Source organism: Pleurodeles waltl, chromosome 10 (assembly GCF_031143425.1).
Source record: "Pleurodeles waltl isolate 20211129_DDA chromosome 10, aPleWal1.hap1.20221129, whole genome shotgun sequence".
NCBI classification, from domain to species: Eukaryota; Metazoa; Chordata; class Amphibia; order Caudata; family Salamandridae; genus Pleurodeles; species Pleurodeles waltl.
Genome location: NC_090449.1, coordinates 1,041,907,851 through 1,041,932,583, shown reverse-complemented (window position 1 = coordinate 1,041,932,583; position 24,733 = coordinate 1,041,907,851).

Genomic DNA, 24,733 nt, shown 5'->3' with positions numbered 1-24,733 from the left:
GTTTCTATGACCCATGGCATCGCCCGAGGTTCTAGGAGGGCGTGATGCCTCAAAAAAGGATTGTTCCTGTGTTTCCTGAGGGGAGGCAGCATAGCCAATACCTACTAGCTCCTTGAGTAATGTCCTAGAAAGTTGACTTTGTATTTTTGGGAAGTAGAGGTTTTATGCAGCTCATGGACTACTAAACATTTATTCTAGGCTCCTTGTTCACTTCTGGTTAGTTAAGGGATGTGCATATTTAGAGTTTTCCATTCCAATACCTTATAGCCCACTCTGGACCGTAGACTGGTATGACAAGGGACTGAGGTGCCCTTTGACCTCCTTCCATTCAGGACCCCAGGATGCACCAGGTGCCACGACTCTTTTCTTTTACGGCAAGTTTCTTTGTTTCCGTATTTTATGGCGGAAACTGGCTGATCGCAGCATCCTGACAGATGGGGTTATAATGGGGCACCTGTGCATGAAGCCTCATGGCTAATGAAATAAGACATGCATCCCAGCCACTGCACATGGCAGCCAACATTTCAATCCTCGGGGCAGTGAAACTCGGCTTGACTTCTTGATTCTCGTTTGCAAATAATTGAAGCAACTGCTGAAAATTGTTCTAGGACCATCCCGCCCCTCGTGGTCCTCGCACATGTTCCATGCATCTGTGATCCAAACAGACTGAGTGAGGTGGGCAACATACCAGTAAATTTGGGAATTTGGGACTATTTGAAAGTTTCTGAGTCTCGGATTTGCCCATTGTCCTCCTGCTAAAACGCAGTGTGGTAACGAAACTGGAGCGTCCTCCCTCTCCCTCCCCCCCCATCCCCTCTCCCCCCTTCATCTAGTCAAAAAAGGAAGTAGATGTAGTGCCACTTCAGAAACAGCTGGCCCAGGGGCGTAACTCCGGGGGCGAGGGGGGGGTTACACTCCCCCAACAAATGTATCTTGTGATAAATAGTTGGGCTTTAGTCGGTACGGTGAGGTGTCATGTCAGGTTTCCCAGAGAATTTTACACACACAAACAAAAACGCACACACACTCCCTCCCTCAATCTGTTTGGGAATACTTTAAAAAAATCTGTATATTTCACAAAATATAATGTGCTTTCTCTCACTTAATGCCACTAGCAATCTGCATTCCTCCCCCTTTCCGCTGCCCTCAAGCCCCTCCTGTGCTGCAGCCCGTCGTATGATGTATTTCAACATATGGGCCAACGTGATTGTTGGAAAATCTGAAGCGACCTCCCACCCCCACCCCACCCACCCACCAATCTTACAGGCCAAGCTAGGCCCCTGAGCTAAGAGCTTAAGTGAATTTAGAAAAGTTTATAACGTTTTCAATCTCTGTACACAAGTAGGATTACAGCATGTATGTTTCTCTGTCTGTGCACTTACAAAAGGAACCATTTACAGCGTACACAGTACAAATTGTTTTCACTTTTTACCAAATATTCCTTAGCACTGAGCAAACCCTTCTTATCATCCTAGCCATGCCTTCCAAGTCTATGCGCATGGTTGCAGAGGATGCATAAAACACTGAGCCATTTTACCAAGATTGTAACTTGTGACCTGCAGGTACACACTCCACTCTACTTACAAATCATTAGTTCTCCACCTTACACATAATACACAAAATACAAATCTGTGACAGTCATGTTACATGCAGTGCTCTGTTGCAGGCACATTAGCCCTCTGAGCTATCTTCTGATGAGTCAAGCTTCACACACAGGTATCACACATCTCTCAAGCGTTTACATTAACCATCTCAGCTACTTTACCAGCAGTATCTTGCCTTGAAATATGATGGATACACAAAGATTTCGGTAGCAGATGTCTTTACATCTTATGCAGTCTTAAAATTCCGTTTTGTTGTGAGCAGTTAAGGCAGAATATCTTTATTATCATATTTTTCCATATTTTTCCAAAAATCTAATGATCATTTGTAAGCTGACTGACATCCAACTTAATGTTTGGCCACCTAGTTCCTCCATTAAGTTTAGACTTGCGTTCACTGGTCTGAAGTGCAGGCAACCAGGGGCGGCTCCTCCGTTAGGGCGGAGGAGCGTCGCCCACCCGCCAGCAGCAGTAGCTGCAAAAATTTCACAGCACGGGGATAATAAACTATGTATATTATCCCTATCCCCTCGTTGTGAAAGGGGTGGGGCATCTGGGGTGATGAGCTGTGAGGGGAGGGTGCTCAACACTCCCCCTCACTGCGCATGTATGTTTGACCGGCCGGATTGGGCCGGCCAAACACAAATGCGCAGTAGGCTCTCTCCAGCCCGGCAACACAGTTCCTGGGCTGGAGAGAGCCTGCAAAGGCTCCCAGTCTGCCTGGGAGCACCCAGCCAGGTCGTTCGCAGCCAATCCTGATGCTGCTTTGAGCACCATCAGCATTGGCCGCAGGACAGGCTGGGAGCCTGTGTAGCCAGCAGGGATGAGGAGCGCTGCACGGGACAGTGCCGAAAAGGTAAGTATTTTTATTTTTTTTAATTTAATTTAATAACATTTTAGGTAGCCCCCCACCCCTCATGCACTGCACCCACCCCGCTCCTATTGAGCGAAGTGAGCCGCGACTGCAGGCAACACCTTGTCATCGTAAGAATATTTGTACACCAGGCTTTCTTGAGTATTATAGACGATATGTTTCATTGCCTGGTACATGACATTAGGCTTATTTGTTAGTATGCGTAGAGTTTGTGTCTTTGAATTGTAGAAATCAATGTCACATTTCTGGACTATAGCTTGATTGTTGCTTGACTATGTTGCTGTGGCTAGGGACCCCGGGCCAGACAAATTTACAGACACATGCACAGGCACACACACACACACTAAAAAAAGAAAGACAACCTCAGATCTGATTGAAAAATTTTCAAAGGTGGGGGGATGGAAGGTCCTTCAATGGTAGAGCCCCTGGGCGATAGCCCACTTTGCCCAATGACTTAAAAAGTCCCTGTAGGAGCGGCCACCTTTGTCCATCCCTGAACCTCTGACCACCCGCTGCTGACCCAACAGTACCAGTGGCTGCCCTTGGCAAAGGGGCGCAGGTGCCTGTCTTCGTGAGCACAGACTGCAGGTAGGGGGGCAGACATGACTTTATGTGACAGCAGAATGAAGGCAACATAGATGGAAAGCTCATATTTTGAGATACACTATGCAAATAACCCGTGATATTTTAGGAGACAACTCATTTGTTTGCTGCACATGACAAGCTGATATTTTGGAACAAATGAGTGCATTTGCATCTAATGATAATCTGGTATTTTGGGACATAGGAGTGTATCATCAGCATTTGACAAGGGCTATTTTAAGAAGAATTAGTGCTTTTGATGCAAAAGAAAACAAATATTTTGGGACAAATAGGAGTACTTTTTGCCAATGCGAGCATGTTTGCCGTTTTACCACCTGTCTGCTGTAGTGTGAGGGATTCGTTGCTTTGTTCTTTGTTAACTCTGTAAAGTGGTTGTTGCTTTGATGCAGAGCTTTGTTTTATGGATATCTCTCAATTAGTACAATATATTTCTCTGTTTCAAATAAATGGATTTGGAAACGTATATTTTAGTGTTAAGCATTTGTCTTTTCTATAGTTTTTTAAATATGTATCATTATTATTCGTTTTTCATTCTTTCTTTTTAGACCCTAAATACATTTCAGGGTTTTCCTGAACCATTTCATGGACGTTTCGAGTGACTTTTGTTCTTATAAAACCACTTCCTGTGAGAACATTAATGTCAAGGGTCAAGTTAAATCAATTCTTCATATGGTGTCACTTCCTGTATGTCCTCAAAGATGGCCTTCCTTGGGAGACAACAAAATTATGTCAGGACAGTAGGCTCCTATTAAATCTAATATTTCTTTACTTTATTTCACAGCAACCAGTCACAGGAAATACAGGAAAACTACATTTCCCATGACCCCTTGAATGAGTCATTGCCCAATGTCACCTTGAAGCCTCGCCCTGAAAAAGCTCTGACGCCATGTTAGTCCCTCTTTCTTTGCTGCTGTAAACTTAGATAGGCAGAGTTTTCTTGCCTTCCTCATACCTTGCTCTAAACTGTGCACTGTGCTATTGTGTTTGTGGTTACAGTGCTTAGCTACACCACTTATTTAGCCTGTATTTAAATGTCTATTGCTTGTTTTACAAATATTGACAGTGTATAAGCAACCCAACTCGGGTTCTCAGGGGGTGGAAAGCAGATGTGCATGCCGGTCTGCTTCTGTCCAATCTGCAAAGGATTTGAGACCCTCAAAGCGCCTTGAGACCTTACCAGGTGAGTAGTGCTCTTAACAAATTACTGATTGATTGATAGGACTATTTCTGTTTCTACATTAGTGGTGCACAATGCACTCGGCGGCCCACACAGTACAACCATGGGTGTCACTCCACGCTGCTCACCTCTTAACCACCGCAATTACAGCATTATTTTACACTGTGATTATTGATCCACAGGGGCGTGGCAGGAGACTTTCTTTTATGCCCTTGTTAAATTCCTGGGCAGGCATAATTATCTAATACAGGTATTTCCTTAGGAGCAACAGTGATTACTTTCTGTAGAATTTTCAAGTTATACCAGCAACCAAAGAAATTAATTTAGACAGCTTCTCTTATTGTGTATTTGTACTAATCTCCAGTACATGACCCTTTAAAAACTATGTTTTTTAAAAAAATTACAGAGAACTATAACTACATAGGTTTATAATCTGTCATAGTAACGTACGTTTGCACAGGGATCGGAATTACTAGTTGTGTGATAATTATAACACCCTCGTAGTTTTCCCCTGATGAATTCTGACAGTCGAAACCTGCCAAAATTTACTGAGGGAAAAATGCCCGGTAGTGACCATTGCATGCAGATTTTGGTGCGGTAAGCACCAAAACGCACAGATATTCCCTAAAAACTTGTAGTTATACGATTTTTATTGCACCTAATAAATTCATACTGTGTTTAGTCAGATTGTTATCAGGTGCGATAAATATCACACCGTTTATGGGCCGCTCACAATCAGGGCCTCTTTAATTAAAGCATTGGTTGTTGCCTTGCAGCCCTTTATCAGACAGCTGAGAAAATACACACTGGACATGCAGTAAGCGTACCCATGGCACATCCCGCTGTGCAGCCAGCGGAGTGAACTCAAAAGAGGGTAAAGCCAAGACAAAGTCGGGTGACTGGCCACACACACCTGCTGTCTCACATCCATCAACTAGTGGGGCAATCTCCTCGGGGTGCAAAGATGACCACAATTCAGATAAGGCGTTGATTAATTCTTCCTACTTGGATACTCCCAAGGCTACCGTATTACCAGCCCTAAATGATGGAAAATAGGCTACCCACACTCAACAGGCACTTTAGCTTCAGGGGAGTCTACTGATTCACTGAATCTTCTGGCTGTTGATCTGGTTAAGAACAGGATGCCCTAGTCCTGATCTCCCAGGTAAAATGGCAGAGATGCCTGAATTGGATCCCAACATGGTGACATCTTTAATTCTTCAAAGATCCCAAGTAGGGGATGGACAGATCCTGGAGAGCCCATCAGGATATGGTACTAGATCTTTCAGGCCTATAGGCAAAATATTAGAAATGGTGGTATATGACAAAGAGCCTGGCACATCAGTAGATCTGGATGTGCTCGCAGGCAGGGATCAGTGCACAATTGTCAGTTTGAGAATGCCAACTGTCAGCTCCCCATTGAATGCAGAAGGTCTATTCTCCTCTGGATGGACTCGTAGCTTCTGGATCTTGCTGCAGCAGAAGAAGGTCCAGTAGTTAATTAGGTACTTTTTGGTGACCTCTTCCTAAAGGATCTAGAGGAATTTGGATCTAAAGAAATTTGTAAATACACTCATGGCCCCTGACAAAGCTCAAACTTGATTGAAGAGACTTTTCCAGCCAAACCATTTTGGTCACGTAAGGTGATATAGAGGGTGATCACTTGGACAGTCAGCATATCAAGGTCCTCCCTGAGACTTTAGGCACCACTAATGAGGCACGTGTTTTTATTACACAAGAGGAACATTCTTCCCCTACAGAGCCCATGGCAGCCAAGGCAGGTGTGGTTGAGATAAAACCACATGCCATGCAATTCAATGCAAGACCAAACTCCACAGTTAAACACTATTCCAGTGTCTCAAGTCACTTATGGGGCAAGATAAAGGAGTTTTTGCGCAAATTACAACAGTTAACGAATGATGCATGGGTTCCGTGAACTGTTCAATGTTTCAAAATAGAATTCTATTAGTCCCCAGACAGTATATAATTTCCCCAGCTCAGTTTTTCCTGCCAAGAATGGAATTTTATAGAGGCAGAAATTGATCAGCTGCTGCAGAAGAGGGCCATATGTCTCATGTAACCTCATGGAACAGGGTTTTGCAAATATGTTTGCTTTGTGAGCAAAAGTGGTGGAAGAGGAGCCTGATTAGTGCTCAATTTGAAAGAGTTCAATGGTTGCATCCTTTACCATCATTTCAAGATGGAGAGAATCCACTTTCTCAGAGACTCGCTATGAGACAAACAGAAGCTGGTAATTTGTAATTAATTTCCATATCTGAGTTACTCTAATGGATTCCATTTCGGCTGGACATTCTACAATAGATGGGAGACCAATTAGAGAGCACCCTTTAGTAAGTAAAGTGATGTCTGAAATACCACTGTCTAACCCACTGTTACTGTGGTATACACAATTATGGAAAGTTAATATTATTCTGAGATTCCCTCAAGGTTGTCCTGCTAACACACATTTATAGAGGAAACACATTCCTACCAAACTGACTATGTTATTGTGCCTAGTGTCATGTAGGAGAATGTCAGACATACAGGCTATGAATTTAAACGGGAGGACTTTTTTCCCAGACAGGGTTTCTTTTGCTAGTTATAGCTGCACTAAGACGCTTTCTAGGTTTGTGTCTTATCTCAGTTTTCCTGACAATCCTAAATTGTGTATTGTTCAATGTTTAAAGGCATATGAGTATTGTACTAGGGAGTTCAGAGGAGATACGGCAGGTCAATAATGAATTGCATTGCAAAAAACCTTTCAAGTCAGTTTCTTCAGCCACTTTGGCTAGATGGGTACCTTGGATCATGTCAGGAGCAGGCACTGATGTCAGAAGGTTTGGAGCACACTTGGTAAGAGGTGTTATGGCATCCAAGACATTTCTGCTTGATCCTAGACTGGGGGACATTATGAAGGCCACATATTGGTCTTCTGATTCTACATTCAATACATTTTGTTGCAAACCAATAACTGATATTGCTTCTGGTGTGGTGGGAAAGCTTTAAATGAGCATAATCCGAGCCTCCAGTCCTGATTTAGAATACAAAATGTTCTAGCTATTTTGCACTGAGTTTTTAATTCTATTAAAGACACAGCAGTTTAGATTATACCACTTGGAGGAAAAGTATATGGTCATGTATTCCAATGTCTTATTTCAATTTACCCGCCTGCGGATAAATAGTGATTGTTGCAATTCCCTTACTTAGGGTAGTGGAGATTATGGGAATGTTTTCTGTTCCCGGTTCTGATCAGGAGTCCATGCGAGAGGGAAATCATGGATAGTTGCAATGCAAGTGCGGCAGGTTGAAAGCTGTAGTTGATTGAGAGCTCTTTGGATCAGACTGGCTCGGTGGCTCTTGTGTGTGCATTCAGCGTTTACAGTCACAGATGGTTTGGACACCTGTTTTTCAATATATTGAAACAGTTACAGTGTTATGTTGCTGATCAACTCAGTTGGTTGTTATTATTCATGCTTTTGACTGCAGAAAAAGAGACCTTAATATGGTGTCAGGCCTATTTCATGCAGAAGGTTCATGGCGAATGATGGATTGGACAGTGACTCTTACAAGACTCATGGGAAATGTAGTTTTTCTGTATTTATAGTGATTGGCTTCTGTGAAATAAACAGTAAAGAAAGAGAAGCATAATCTTAATCTTCGTATCCTTAATCGAATTGAAAATTCTTAATGCAATGGGTAGAAAAATGTTTATTGCAATATATTTGTCGACTCAAAAAGGTTGGGCATCACTGCTCTGGGGATTGTAAAACGATGTAGGTTCTGTCATGCTGCTTTCACATGCGCCATTGGAATAATAAATATGAAGTGCACTTGTCCCATGTTTTTTGCAGTATGTTTGAGTGCACTGAAGGGGCCATATGTGACACATGCCACCTCTCTAAACACTTATAAATAATGAGCTTGTGCATGAAGAAAATCTGTACCTCTGTATTTCCACAGAATGTAATTGTTATACATGAATATTATTTACAAGAGAAGTGATGTTAATTAATATGCATATTACTTGTTGTACTCCTGGTATATTTAAATGCAGTTTGCCTTGATATTACGTGAATCCCCTCGCCTGCTCATTCCAAACATGCTAATTATTGCCTGAAAAGGCAAAAATGTCTTGAAATGTGTTTACTGGCTATTTTTTTTTTACTATCTCAGGGTTTTAATGTTTTTTTTCCAGAAATTATCAGGCTCACAATAGTACCCCTAGTATGCCTATTGCTACAAAATACCTATCTGTAGACTTTAATAAGCGAAAGAACAATTCATCCTTAAGTGGCAACTGACTTTAACATATGCTTTTCACAATCAATATTGTCAGGCCTGCTGTGTTTATCATAACTTTTTGAAATAATAAGATGAGACCTGCGGCATTGGAAATAGTTTTTTCCAAGGAAACCAATCAGGCCTCTCGCTGGTATCGATTTTGCCGCCATAACCAACTGAGGCCTCCTATATCGAGCTTGTGACCAACCAGGCAACCATCAGGCATAAAGTCAAAATTGCAATTGTACACAAAATTACAATTTGCAAAGCTTTCTTCTCTCCTAAGGGGGTCTGCAAGTTTCTGACAGTGCAAACCTTTTATACCCTTTGTTTGTCAGTGGGGGTAACCAGCACCAAAACACTTGCCTACTACTAGATTTCATGTAACAAAGTACCTCTCTGTAAGCTTTATTCAGAGTAATAACAATTCACCCATAAATGTGGATTGACTTTAATATTTACTTTTCACAATCAAAATTTCAGGCCTACTGCCTTTATCATAGCTTTTTATTATAAGCAATCAGGCCCATAACCTTTATCATTGGCTTCTCACCATAATCAACTGAGACCTACTGTGCTGGCTATAAGTATTCCTACAAGGCAACACTCAAGTATACTGTAATAAAATTGCAAATATGTACAAAATGCATTAGTCAAAACAATGTAAACTCCTTCCTAATACCACCTGATAAGGATTAACATAGTGTTGATTGTCTTTCCCTGTGGTCTGTTTGGGTGGGTCACCAATTCCAAAACCCTTGTCTACTACAGTAATTGTCAAGATTCCATGTAATACCTGCCTACAGGCTAACAACAGTGTGATATCAATCCACTCTTCAAAGCCTATTGCCTTTAAGACATGCTTTTCACAATAAGTAAGGCCTACTTGAGTTGTCATAATGTTTCATTTTAAACAGATCACGCCTAAGGAATCCGGCATATCTTGGCCCAGGGAACTGCTAAGGCCCCTAGTCTCTACCAATGGCTTGATACTATATACAACACAGGCCTACTGAAGTGAACATACACTGGCAACCATCAAGCATACATTTATATAATTACAAATACGTACAAGATTACAGTTGTAAAATCAAATACAATCCCTCTCAAAAGAGTCTGAGAATAATCATCACAGTGATATTCCACTCCCAGGATTTCTCAGAGCGGGTGACCAACACCAAAAGCTTTAAATAAGATGGTGATATGTGAAATTACATATAGGCATTTTCCACAACCTGTAACATATTGTAACATATTGTGATAGCAATCCACTGTTAGGGAACTATTGGCTTTACCGTATGCTTTTCAAAATCAATAAGTCAAGCCTACTGCTTTTGTAGTAACGTTTCTTGACAGGATGCCAAACCTATGGCATCTAATATAACATTTCCCTGCACGCCACTTGAGTTTATCGCTGTTATCATAGGGTTGTCACCATAACAACTCAGGCAGACTGTACTGAGTGTAAGCTTCCTCACAAGGCAACGTTCAGGCATAGAATCATAAAACTGCAAATTTATACAACACATGCAGTTGGTGGAGCAAAATGCTATCTCGCCTATGTTGGCTTAGCAAGGACTTTCACTGTAGTAATCTTCTATACCAAAGGTTTCTCAGGGAAAGTGAGCAACACCAAAACCTTTGCCTACTAAATTAATCTGTGAGGTTATGTGCAACGGTAGCTGCAGGATTTAATTTAGAGTAACAACAATCACCCTTTACTGACTACTGACTGTAACATATGTTTTTCACAATAACTACACCAGGCAGTTAGACCTGTCAGCCTCAGGGTGGTCTCCCCCAAACTTTTGGACTCCCTTCCCTCATTTTTGATGATCTCATTTTCCTGGCCCTAGGAATGTGCATGTTTTACCACTGCTAACCAGTGCTAAAGTACAAGTGCTCACTCCTTAAAACATGACTTATCCCCAATCGGCATGTTTAATTTACATGTGAGCCCCTAGTAAAGGGGTAATACAGCTGCCCAGGGCCTGTAAATTAAATGCTACTAGTGAGTCTGCAGCATTGATTGTGCCACCCACTTAATAAGTCATTTAGACATGTCTCAGGTTTGCCTTTGCAGCCTGGGTGTGCAGTTTTAAACTGCCCCTTTGACCTGGCAAAATAAACTTTTTGCCAGACCCACACCTTTCTTTTCAATACATCTAAGTCACCCGTAGAGTAGGTCCAGGACAGCCCAGAGGGCACTGTGGAGTGTATTTAAATTAAGAATTTGAAAATATACGTTTCAGTTTTACACATCCTGATAGTGAAAAACTCTGAAATTCATTTTTCACTATTGCAAGGCCTACCTCTCCCTTGGGATAACATTGGAGTTATCTTATTATTAAGGAAGGCCCAGGTCTAAATATTGGATCTCAGACACAAAACTTTTCAGTACACTTCTGGGCCTGTGGGTACTCTGCCAGGAAGAAGGGCTGCTGTGTTATCTGAAAGGACTGCCACTCTACTGGACTGATGCTCTGAAGGAGAAGTCTCCTCCGCCTGCTTCTTCACTCTGTGTGTGCTCCGAAAGATCTTCAAATGGCTCCAGGTCTGCACCAGATGCACTTTCACCCAAACTCACATCACTAACAGCCTGGACTATGGCAGCACACTCTACACAGAAATCACCACACACCCCCTGAAGAGACTGCAGACCATTCAAAACTCACTCATTCTTCACCTCCCCAGATGTATCCACATCACCCCACACTTGAAAAAAACTCCAGTGGCCTACCGTTCACCAGAGATGCCAATTGAAGACTCTAACCCACACCTACAAAGCTCTGCGCAACCAAGGACCAGCATACATCAACCACTCCCTGAGCTTCATTCAGCCCTCCAGACTCCTTCTCTCTTCCTCCCTCCCCCTTGCTCACACCCTCCGCATCTGCAGAAGCAACTATGGAGCATGCTCCTTCTCCTACCTCGTTGCTAAGTCCAGGAACAGTTCCCCCTCCACCTCCAGGCTTCTCCCTCGCTTCAGGAATTCAGAAATGGATTTAAGACCTGGCTATTCAACTAATGCCACACAAGGAGCCTGCTCTCAGTGCCTAAGGTGTGATAATCCATGCTCTATAAATCCTGCTTTGATTTGATTTGATGCTTTGAAGGACTGCTTCCCTGCTGTGCTGACCTATGGCTTGCTGCCCTCTTGGCTGGGTGAGAATGACTGGACTTTCATCTGTAAACCCAGGACCCCAGTGTGACTCCAAGGACTAGTTGGCTGGCCTCCTGACCACAGCCTCAGGGACAGAAGGCTTCAACAATCTTGAATCCAGCACCTGGACTCAGCCATCTGTGAGCCCTACTCTGCCAAGTGGTGGATCCAGTCCTGGATCCTTGGAAGTGGACCTGAAGGTGCTCTGCCAGCCCATCTTTGGGTCCAGCAGAACAAACGCATCCACTTTGCTGTGAGGATTCTTTCAGTGCAAGGACTCCGCACTGACCTCGCAGCCTGCATCGGAAGAACAGTGGGAAGGGGTCAGATCAAAATTTGGGAATACCCACAAATATTCAAGCTTATAACACTCTTGTAATACCCATTTCCTATTCCTTGAGCTAGATTTACTACTGTGCATTTATACGCACCCAAGGCAGAGACATCCACTGTGGTGAACCCATTTACATCCTCCAGGAATACTTTTGTGAATTTCTGTCAGACATAATGGAGGTACATTCAGCCTTAAACATGGCTATGGCAACAGAAGAGAGTGAATCTGATCTCATATGTTTTTGGCCTGTCTTATTTGAAAATGATTTTGCTTTGATGTTTATAACCTGAACCTTAACCCCCTCACTCCAGATATGCTGGTAATGATCTGAAAAGGTAAACACGACCTACCATCCAGATGTGATGGACAGTGCGGGCTCCAGGAGGTCCGGCTAACTTGTCGTGGATCGATGCATGCACATGGTCAGACTTTCGATCTTCCCTTTGCTCACGAGGTATCAGTGGGAAGAATTTGTTTCATTCACCTTACGTGACCTAAAAATAGATCAGTTTAGGCTGAGATCTGCGGTATCCACCCTCCTGTCTGTGGGGTGGACTGAAATGTAATACTACCCCAGGCTCCTGATGAAATCAGTGTCCCTTAACACGGTTTTGAGGACAATTAACCTTAGAACACTCCTTGTGGCACCACCAATGGACCAGTTGTTCAATATCTTATTCTAGAACTCTCCGTCATTGGTACTGTTGTATCAAAAAGCCAAGTTACTGCACATTACCAATAGCCCTAAGTCCATTAGTAACATTCAGTCCATTACTGGGGTGCTGGTGGGGGTCACACCTTAACACAGAGGGAGCCATCTCATCAGGAATGAGTTAGACTGGTGGCAAAAGATCAATTTCAACACCTCTAGAATTGCCACCCAAGGGAGACAACCAGCTTATTTGTTTTGGATGTGTTAATGGCCCACTAGCAGCAATCTCTATTTTTGAAATCTTTAAATGGGTGGAGAGGAATCCCTTAGTTTGGTCACAGTCGGAAGTGATACATGTTTCGGTCCATACACTTAAGTTTATCAGACTGACACTTGACTGAGATGACCCTTGTGTGACCAGCAGGTGATGTACTACGACCCACAGTAATGGTGCTGATTTTAGCAGACTTAGGGCCGGATACTACAGATGGAGCTAGTGGCAGTCATATTTTTCCATAACATTTGCACTATCAGGACCAGTGCAAATGCCTTGATAGTTACATGGACAGATAGAAAAGTGCAGCCTCAGATGGCTATTTAAACTGAAAAAAACATCCTTAATTATTTTTTTCTTTTTTCTGATATCCTTCTCCTCCTTGTAACCTTTGCTTGACTGCTCTTTAGGGTGCTGTATGTAGTCAACATGTTTAAAACCTAGCTAACTTAGCCTGCTCAGAATACATTTTTACTAAAAACAGTGAAACCATTTTTCCTCAGTATAGCATTAACTGGAGTAGTGTACTTTAGTTTGAAAAATACCCTTATCGCTTTAAAAAGGGATCAAAATGTATTTGGCTTTGTGTAAAATATATGCAGAGGGTATAAGAAAAAGTAAATAGTGCAAACTAATTGCTATTAATAAAGCAGATTATAAATCGTGGCGCTGGTAACTAAGGAAACAGAAGAAGAATTGGCTTCCAGATTACTGCATCAATTCACAACAGTATTTAGGACCATGTATGTCAAGGGAAAGGTGAATGTTCTTTTCTTTCAGCATTTGAATGCACAATTTGTTTATATTGTTGTAGTGTCACAATTTCGGTGTGGTTGAGTATGTCTTCCTACACAGCACCCACACATCATGGCTGTGGGAGGCAGTGCGAACAATCTTAGCATGCTTCAATTTCTAAATCTCCAATCTCATCTTTATATCCAGAGTTTGGTCTTTGGTCTAGTATTTGCTATCAGAGAGATCAGCATACTCACTAGAGGGCAGGAGCCTAAAATGCTGCAGATCTTTTTTATGGTGGTAGTTGGCCGAGAGTACTGTTAACACTGTGAAGTGTAGCGGATGTAACCAAGGGCCTGATTATGAGTTTGACAGACGGGAAAGCCTGTCCCCAAACTCCTGACAGGATGGCCGCCGCCTTTGTGACGCCCACCCGGCCGGACCTATTAGGAGTTTCCCGCTAGGTCGGCGGATGGAAACCTCAACTTCCACCTCTTGGCCTAGCAGGAAACAGGTGGCAGCATTGTCTCTGGCTCGTAATCGAGCTGGCGGCAATGCTGTAGACCGCAGGGTGAACCAGCACCCTTGCAATGTTCACTGTCTGATATGCAGACAGTGAACATTGCAACAGTGTTGGGCAGGTGCGCCCCTGCACTGCCCACGCTGAGTGCATGGGCAGTGCAGGGGCCCCCCTGTAGCCCCTTGCACCTGTTCTCCGCCAGCCTTTTCATGGTGGTGTTACCACAGGCAGAGCACAAGGTCGTTGTTGGACTTGGCTTTTTGACAGGGTCATCCCCAAACTTTTTGCCTCCTTCCTCCTATTTTTTCTGACCTGTTGTTGTTGGCTTTTGACCTCTGGGCACTTTACCACTGCTAACCAGTGCTAAAGTGCATATGCTCTCTGTGTAAATTGTACTACTGATTGGTTTATCCATGATTGACTATTTAATTTACTTGTAAGTCCCTGGTAGAGTGCACTACATGTGCCTAGGGCAGGTAGATTAAATGCTACTAGTGGGCCTGCAGCACTGGTTGTGCCATCCACCTCAGTAGCCCCTTAACCTTGTCTCAGGCCTGCCATTGCAAGGCCTGTGTGTGCAGTTTCACTGCCACTTCGACTTGGCATTTAAAGGTACTTGCCAAGCCTAGAACTCCCCTTTTTCTATACATAAGTCACCCCTAATGTGTGCCCTAGGTAACCCCTAGAGCAGGGTGCTGTGTGGGTAAAAGGCAGGACATGTACTTGTGTGGTTATATGTCCTGGTAGTGTAAAACTCCTAAATTCGTTTTTACACTACTGTGAGGCCTGCTCCCTTCATAGGCTTACATTGGGGCTGCTCTCATACATTGTTGAAGTGGCAGCTGCTGATCTGAAAGGAGCAGGAAGTTCATATTTAGTATGGCCAGAATGGTAATATAAAGTCCTATTGACTGGTGAAGTCGGATTTAGTATTACTATTCTAGAAATGCCACTTTTAGAAAGTGAGCATTTCTTTGCACTAAAACCTTGTTGTGCCCTTCAATCCACGTCTGGCTAGGTTTAGTTGACAGCTCCTTGTGCATTCACTCAGACACACCCCAAACACAGGGTACTCAGCCTCACTTGCATACATCTGCATTTTGAATGGGTCTTCCTGGGCTGGGAGGGTGGAGGGCCTGCCCTCACACAAAGGACTGCCACACCCCCTACTGGGACTCTGGCAGACAGGATTGAACTGAAAGGGGGCTTGGTGCATTTCTTAGACACTCTTTGAAGTCACCCCCACTTCAAAGGCACAACTTAGTATAAAACAGGGCCTCTGCCCTACCTCATCTGACACTTGCTGGAGAAGAAACCTGAATCAGAAACTACATCCTGCCAAGAGGAACTGCCTGGCTGCTCAAAGGACTCACCTGTCTGCTTTTCTACAAAGGACTGCTGCCTTGCTGTTGGCCTGCTGCCTTGCTGAACTGCCTGGCTGCTCAAAGGACTCACCTGTCTGCTTTTCTACAAAGGACTGCTGCCTTGCTGTTGGCCTGCTGCCTTGCTGAACTCTTGTCTGGCTGTAAAAGTGCTCTCCAAGGGCTTGGATAGAACTTGCCTCCTGTTCCCTGAAGTCTCAGGACCAAAAAGACTTCTCTCTTCCTCTTGGACGCTCCGTGCGCCGAACTTTTCGACACACAGCTTGTTCCGCGGCAAGAAAAACGCCGCACACCGACGCTGATCGACGCGACGTCTTCGGGACGACCGAAACTTTGACGCACGGCCTCGCAAGGACAACGCCGCCCGACTTCCCGGGAGAAATCGACACGACGCCTGCCGTGAGATCGAAACTTTGACGCACGGCCTCGCAAGGACAACGCCGCCCGACTTCCCAGGAGAAATCGACGCGACGCCTGCCGTGAGATCAAAACTTTGACGCACGGCCTCGCAAGGACAACGCCGCCCGACTCCGCAGGAGAAATCGACGCGACGCCTGCCGTGAGATCGAAACTTCGACGCGCAGCCCCGCAGAACGACGCGCAGCCGGAAAACAAGCAGGAAAATCCACGCACAGACCCGGAACATCTGGTACTCCCCGCAAACCACAGTAAGAGACTGTCCGCGCGCCGGAAAACGACGCACGACTCCCCGCGTGGAAAATAACAACGCAAGCCTGTGTGTGCTGAGGAGAAATCGACGCACACACCAGTTTTCCACGTACCTCTTCTCCTGTGGCCCTCTGAGGAGATTTTCCACCAGAAACCAGGTACTTTGTGTTTGAAAGAGACTTTGTTTACTTTCTAAAGACTTAAGACACTTTATATCACTTTTCAGTGATATCTTTACAAATTCGTATTGCAACTTTGATCGTTTTGACCTGAAGATACCCACATAAATATTATATATTTTTCTAAACACTGTGTGGTGTATTTTTGTGGTGTTATGCTATGGTGTTGTATGATTTATTGCACAAATGCTTTACACATTGCCTTCTAAGTTAAGCCTGACTGCTCGTGCCAAGCTGCCGGAGGGTGAGCACAGGCTGATTTTGGATTGTGTGTGACTTACCCTGACTAGAGTGAGGGTTCTTGCTTGGACAGAGGGCAACCTGACTGCCAACCAAAAACCCCATTTCTAACATTGGTGATCAGCGGTGAGGATAGGACTTGTGTTTGTGCAGTGACATACAGTAGCTAAGTATTTCACTACCTACCCACAGTTGAAGGTCAATTGGATTTTTCACCTTTTTTTTGGCTTTTGATTCTCTGATGTCCTCCTGGATATACTATTGATATTTTGGACTTTGGATTTTGGTTTTTGCTGGTAAGATCTTATCAAAATGGGATTGCTTACCTACTCATTCTTTGTTCGTACTGACCACCTCACTAAGGCTGACCTAAGGAAGCTTTGCAGAAAATGGGGCCTTCCTGTAGCAAGGAGATCTACTAAAGCGGAGATGCTACATAACTACATAGTCTGGGGGGAGGAAAGATGGGCAGAGAGAGAGGCAGCAAGAAACCAAATGACTAAATACCCCTCAGATGAGGAGGAGGAATACGCACATGAGGAGAAAGACTGCTCACATGAGGAGGAAGACTCCTCAGATGAGGAAAGAGACCCAGAGATAGATGAATGGCTCCGAAGTCAAAGGCGACAGGAGCAACAATTAGAGGAGTATCTTGCAGAGGTTGAGGCAAAAAGACTCTTAGCCCTGGAAGAAGAAAAGATTGCAGCTCAAGAGCTGAGCTGTAAAGAGCTGAAACTGGAGGCCGGAAGGGCTGAGTCCAGTTCAGATGGTGGCAGCAAAAATCTGGCATCTAGTACTGCTGAAGAAGGGCACAAGCCCAGAGATGTGGAGCCCAACTTGAAGAAGGGAGTTGACACACCCCAGGCGGTTCAGTGGTATGAGGTAGTTCCCGTTATGCACAGGGTCCCTGAGAAGGATTGGGGAACTGGCACAGGGAGTCATATTCCTACTGGGGGGAGGGACACTTTACTGACTCTAGCAGAGAGTGACAGAGAAAAGGGTTCCCCCCTGGTGGAAGTCCTGGATATAGAGTGTAGAGACATCCCAGAAGAGTATGGGTTGAGTATCAGGGACAGACAGATACTGTCTCACCAGTCTCAGGAGGGTGAGGTAGAGTGCTTTTCCAAGGTTGAGTTACTAGGTGGTTGGGTGAAGGGTACTGTGGTTAATACATGTGAAGGGCAGAATGATGTAATTGCTGGAGAGCATATGTCTGGTCCTTATTTTCCAGAGCTACGCCAACACCAGGTGGAGTGTGAGTTCTCTGACCCCAGGGAACTTACAATGGAGGCAGACTTCTGGGTGAGTACCAGAGAGTCTGAAGAGGCATTTGGGGGTGCTCCTGAAGGGAGTGGTCTAGGTGGTTCCCAACCGAGTGAGGTGGGAAAGGATTGTAGTGTCCCAGGTAGGTCCCAGGTCCTAGAGGGTTCCATGAGGGAACACCAGGAGGGAAGCCTAGCCTGTTCCGTAGGGCCACCTTTTGAGGGAAGCCCCGCAGTGTCAGAAGAACTTGAGGGGGGGGTGACTGTAGCCAGCATCCCAACAGTTCTGGTGTCTGGCAGTACCCCTCCTAGTGAGGGGGTGCAGAAGTCCAGACATAGGGTTGAGAGGGGGTTGCAGACCCCAGTGGAGGACCTTGAGAGTCAGGGGACAGCTCTGAGAGCAGAGCCCCCCAGGAATGACCCAGGTGAAACCGTTTCTGGTTTGGGGGAAACCCAGACTCTGCCGGATGGGCAGAGGTCGGGAGACCTGCGCCAACCAGACTCTTGTGTGGCCCTTGGGGACGGTGTGTCCCTTGTGGGGGGTGAGAGTGCCCCCCAGGAAGTCCTGGCGTGCCAGACAAAGATTCAACCTCAGGGTGGTGACTCTGGGTTGGATACCCAGGTTCAGAGGTTAAACTCTGACCTGGTGGGAGGTAGATGTGCCTCCCAAGAAGTCCTGCTGTGCCAGGCAATTGTCCAACCTCAGGGTGTTGACTCTGGGTTGTATGACCAGGTTCAGAGGTTAAACTCTGACCTGGTGGGGGGTAGGTGTGCCCCCCAGAAAGTCCTGGCGTGCCAGGCAATTGCCCAACCTCAGGGTGGTGACCCTGGGTTGGGGAACCAGGCTCAGAGGTTAAACTCTGACCTGGTGGGAGGTAGGTGTGCCTCCCTGGAAGTCCTGACCTGCCAGGCAATGGTTTAACCTCAGGGTGATGACTCTGGGTTGGCTAACCAGGTTCAGGGGATAAGCTATGACCTGTTGGGGGGTAGGCGTGCCCCCCAGGAAGTCCTGGTGTACCAGGCAGTTGTCCAACCTCAGGGTGCTGACTCTGGGTTGGATAACCAGGTTCAGAGGTTAAACTCTGACCTGGTGGGGGGTAGGTGTGCCCCCCAGAAAGTCCTGGCGTGCCAGGCAATTGTTCAACCTCAGGGTGGTGACTCTGGGTTGGATGACCAGGTTCAGAGGTTAAACTCTGACCTGGTGGGGGGTAGGTGTGCCCCCCAGAAAGTCCTGGCGTGCCAGGCAATTGCCCAACCTCAGGGTGGTGACCCTGGGTTGGGGCACCAGGCTCAGAGGTTAAACTCTGACCTGGTGGGAGGTAGGTGTGCCTCCCTGGAAGTCCTGGTGTACCAGGCAGTTGTCCAACCTCAGGGTGCTGACTCTGGGTTGGATAACCGGGTTCAGAGGTTAAACTCCGACCTGGTGGGGGGTAGGTGTGCCCCCCAGAAAGCCCTGGCGTGCCAGGCAATTGGTCAACCTCAGGGTGGTGACCCTGGGTTGGAGAACCAGGTTCAGAGGTTAACCTCCGACCTGGTGGGAGGTAGGTGTGCCTCCCAGAAAGTCCTGGTGTGCCAGGCAGTTGCCCAACCTCAGGGTGGTGACCCTAGGTTGGAGAACCAGGTCCAGAGGTTAAACTCTGACCTGGTGGAGGGTCAGTGTGCCCTCCAGGAAGTCCTGGCGTGCCAGGCAATTGTTCAACTTCAGGGTGGTGACTCTGAGTTGAATGGCCAAGTTCAGAGGTTAAACTCTGACCTGGTGGAGGGTCAGTGTGCCCTCCAGGAAGTCCTGGCGTGCCAGGCAATTGTTCAACTTCAGGGTGGTGACTCTGAGTTGAATGGTCAGGTGCAGAGGTTAAACTCTGACCTGGTGGGGGGTAGGTGTGCCTCCCAGAAAGTCCTGGTTTGCCAGGCAGTGATCCAGTCTGAGGGTACAGACCCTGGGCTGGAAGACCAGGTTCAGGGTGTCCCCCCGGACCTGGAGGGAGGGGCTACTGATAACAGTGCCCCTACCATGTTGTCTTCTGAGGAGGCCACTCCTAGTTGGAGGGTGCTGGACCCCAGAAGGGAGGGCAGGGGGAGGGAAGCCTCACCCCGGGCCCTAGTCCAACCTGAAGGTACAGACCCCAGGTTGGAGGGCCAGTTGCAGGTTGACAGCCCTGCACTGGTGGAGGAATGGTACAGGGCGACTTCTGTAAGCACCCTGACCATGTTGGACTCTGGGGGTACCGCTCCAGGAAGGAGGGTACAGAGCCCCAGAGGGGAGGACCAGGTTCAGGCTATCATCCCTGACCTGGTGGAAGGGAGAGTGGTTAAAGGGTGCCCAGCACCTGGGGCTACCGCCCCCCACTCTCCACAGCCACAGTGGTTGGAGAGCTTTGAGAGGCCTGGGGCCTGGCTCTCATCCCTGGCAGCTGTCAGTAATCTCTGTGGCTTGCTGTCCGGGTGGACAGAGTTATCCCTGGGGAGGGGACAAGTGTCACACCCCGGGGGTAGAGTGGGCAACACCACTGTGTCGGTCATGGTGGTACTATCCTGCTCCTGGGATACATCTGTGAGCAAAGTAAGGTTAGGTGCTGCACAGATGGGATCCGCAGGTAAGGAGAAAGGTTCCCCATGGGTTGGCTTAGTGGGCCCTGAGAGTATGGACAGAGGGATCCAATTGGAGTCAGGAAGGCGAAGAACTGGAGCATGCCCCTGCTGTTGTGGGCCTGGGTCCTTGTTCTGTCGCCTCAAACAGGGAAGTACATCCGGATAGTGATTGTTCTCCCCTGGCTTTAGGATGGTAGGGGGTCATGTTGGACCTGGCTTTTTGACAGGGTCATCCCCAAACTTTTTGCCTCCTTCCTCCTATTTTTTCTGACCTGTTGTTGTTGTCTTTTGACCTCTGGGCACTTTACCACTGCTAACCAGTGCTAAAGTGCATATGCTCTCTGTGTAAATTGTACTACTGATTGGTTTATCCATGATTGACTATTTAATTTACTTGTAAGTCCCTGGTAGAGTGCACTACATGTGCCTAAGGCAGGTAGATTAAATGCTACTAGTGGGCCTGCAGCACTGGTTGTGCCACCCACCTCAGTAGCCCCTTAACCTTGTCTCGGGCCTGCCATTGCAAGGCCTGTGTGTGCAGTTTCACTGCCACTTCGACTTGGCATTTAAAGGTACTTGCCAAGCCTAGAACTCCCCTTTTTCTATACATAAGTCACCCCTAATGTGTGCCCTAGGTAACCCCTTGAGCAGGGTGCTGTGTGGGTAAAAGGCAGGACATGTACTTGTGTGGTTATATGTCCTGGTAGTGTAAAACTCCTAAATTCGTTTTTACACTACTGTGAGGCCTGCTCCCTTCATAGGCTAACATTGGGGCTGCTCTCATACATTGTTGAAGTGGCAGCTGCTGATCTGAAAGGAGCAGGAAGGTCATATTTAGTATGGCCAGAATGGTAATATAAAGTCCTGCTGACTGGTGAAGTCGGATTTAGTATTACTATTCTAGAAATGCCACTTTTAGAAAGTGAGCATTTCTTTGCACTAAAACCTTGTTGTGCCCTTCAATCCACGTCTGGCTAGGTTTAGTTGACAGCTCCTTGTGCATTCACTCAGACACACCCCAAACACAGGGTACTCAGCCTCACTTGCATACATCTGCATTTTGAATGGGTCTTCCTGGGCTGGGAGGGTGGAGGGCCTGCCCTCACACAAAGGACTGCCACACCCCCTACTGGGACTCTGGCAGACAGGATTGAACTGAAAGGGGGCTTGGTGCATTTCTTAGACAATCTTTGAAGTCACCCCCACTTCAAAGGCATAACTTAGTATAAAACAGGGCCTCTGCCCTACCTCATCAGACACTTGCTGGAGAAGAAACCTGAACCAGAAACTACATCCTGCCAAGAGGAACTGCCTGGCTGCTCAAAGGACTCACCTGTCTGCTTTTCTACAAAGGACTGCTGCCTTGCTGTTGGCCTGCTGCCTTGCTGAACTGCCTGGCTGCTCAAAGGACTCACCTGTCTGCTTTTCTACAAAGGACTGCTGCCTTGCTGTTGGCCTGCTGCCTTGCTGAACTCTTGTCTGGCTGTAAAAGTGCTCTCCAAGGGCTTGGATAGAGCTTGCCTCCTGTTCCCTGAAGTCTCAGGACCAAAAAGACTTCTCTCTTCCTCTTGGACGCTCCGTGCGCCGAACTTTTCGACGCACAGCTTGTTCCGCGGCAAGAAAAACGCCGCACACCGACGCTGATCGACGCGACGTCTTCGGGACGACCGAAACTTTGACGCACGGCCTCGCAAGGACAACGCCGCCCGACTTCCCAGGAGAAATCGACGCGACGCCTGCCGTGAGATCGAAACTTTGACGCACGGCCTCGCAAGGACAACGCCGCCCGACTTCCCAGGAGAAATCGACGCGACGCCTGCCGTGAGATCAAAACTTTGACGCACGGCCTTGCAAGGACAACGCCGCCCGACTCCGCAGGAGAAATCGACGCGACGCCTGCCGTGAGATCGAAACTTTGACGCGCAGCCCTGCAGAACGACGCGCAGCCGGAAAACAAGCAGGAAAATCCACGCACAGACCCGGGACATCTGGTACTCCCCGCAAACCACAGTAAGAGACTGTCCGCGCGCCGGAAAACGACGCACGACTCCCCGCGTGGAAAATAACGACGCAAGTCCGTGTGTGCTGAGGAGAAATCGACGCACACACCAGTTTTCCACGTACCTCTTCTCCTGTGGCCCTCTGAGGAGATTTTCCACCAGAAACCAGGTACTTTGTGTTTGAAAGAGACTTTGTTTACTTTCTAAAGACTTAAGACACTTTATATCACTTTTCAGTGATATCTTTACAAATTCGTATTGCAACTTTGATCGTTTTGACCTGAAGATACCCAGATAAATATTATGGGGGTCATTCTGACCCCGGCGGTCAAGGACCGCCGGGGCCAGGGTCGGCGGGAGCACCGCCAACAGGCTGGCAGTGCCCCGCAGGGCATTCTGACCGCGGCGGTTTGGCCGCGTCAGAAGAGGAAAACCGCCGGTCTCCCGCCGGTTATCTGCTGCCCACATGAATCCGCCATGGATTCAGACACCCCATACCGCCATCCTGTTCCTGGCGGTTCGCCCGCCAGGAACAGGATGGCGGTATGGGGTGTCGTGGGGCCCTGGGGGCCCCTGCAGTGCCCATGCCAATGGCATGGGCACTGCAGGGGCCCCCGTAAGAGGGCCCCACAAAGAATTTCAGTGTCTGCTTTGCAGACACTGAAATTCGCGACGGGTGCAACTGCACCCGTCGCACCTTCCCACTCTGCCGGCTCCATTCGGAGCCGGCTTCCTCGTGGGAAGGGTGTTTCCCACTGGGCTGGCGGGCGGCCTTTTGGCGGTCGCCCGCCAGCCCAGTGGGAAACCCAGAATAACCGCAGCGGTCTTCTGACCGCGGTGCGGTATTCTGGAGGGGGGAACTCTGGCGGGCGGCCTCCGCCGCCCGCCAGAGTTAGAATCACCCCCTATATATTTTTCTAAACACTGTGTGGTGTATTTTTGTGGTGTTATGCTATGGTGTTGTATGATTTATTGCACAAATGCTTTACACATTGCCTTCTAAGTTAAGCCTGACTGCTCGTGCCAAGCTACCGGAGGGTGAGCACAGGCTGATTTTGGATTGTGTGTGACTTACCCTGACTAGAGTGAGGGTTCTTGCTTGGACAGAGGGCAACCTGACTGCCAACCAAAAACCCCATTTCTAACAGTCGTAATCCGCCGGCCGTCAGAATCATGGATCCCGGCAGTGCTGGCGGAACCCTGGTGGTCTGACCGCTAGGGTCTTAATGTAGCAGTCAGACCGCCACAACACTGGCAGTCCTGACTGCCACCAAGAGGCTGGCAATCTGAAGACCGCCAGACTCGCAATCAGGCCCCAAATGTCTTAAAAGAGAAAGAGCTTGTAGGAATATTAACCATATTTTCTTAGGTACCAGAAATACTACATTGTAATTAATATAGAGATAAATTGTAAGTGTAAACTAAGTTCAACATGTGCCTTATGATGGCTTCATAGTAGATGAAAAGTTAACAATAGACTATCACTGTGATGTCTGATTGTATTTACTGTGGAGTAGAGTGTCGTAAAATGGAGTGGCAAAGAGTGGAGTGTTGTAGTGTGCAGTGTCGTAGAGTGGAGTGGCACAGAGTACAGTGTCGTTTAGTAGAGTGTCATTGAGTGGAATGTCATAGAGTGGTCTGGAGTGTTGTAGAGTGGAGTGGTGAAGAGTGGAGTAAAATGGAGTAAAGCTGAGTAAAATGTCATGGCGTAGAGTGGAATGGCATAGAGTGAAGAGGCGTACAGTGGAGGGAAGTACAATGGAGTATCGAGTCAAAGAATAGAGTGGGGTAGCTTAGAGTGAAGTGCTGTGTCAGGGAATACAATTGAGTGCCGTGTCGTGGAATGGAGTAGCGTATCAAACAGTGAAGTGGAGTTGAGTGGAGTGGCGTTGAGTACAGTGCTGTACAGTGGCATAGAGTGCACTAGAGTGTTGTAGAGTGAAGTAGTGGCGTACAGTGAAGTAGAATGGAGAAGTATGTCATAAAGTTGAGTGGAGTAAAATGGTGTGGAGTAGCGTAGAGGAAGTTGCATACAGTGTCGTACAGCACAGTAGAGCATTGTAGAGACAGTATAAAGTGGAGCAGAGTGACATAGAGTAGAGTGTTGTAAAGTGCAGTCTTATGGAGTACGGTGGAGTTTAATATCATAGAACAGAGTGGAGCGGTGTCTTGTGAGAAATTGGTTTACTGGTTAAGAG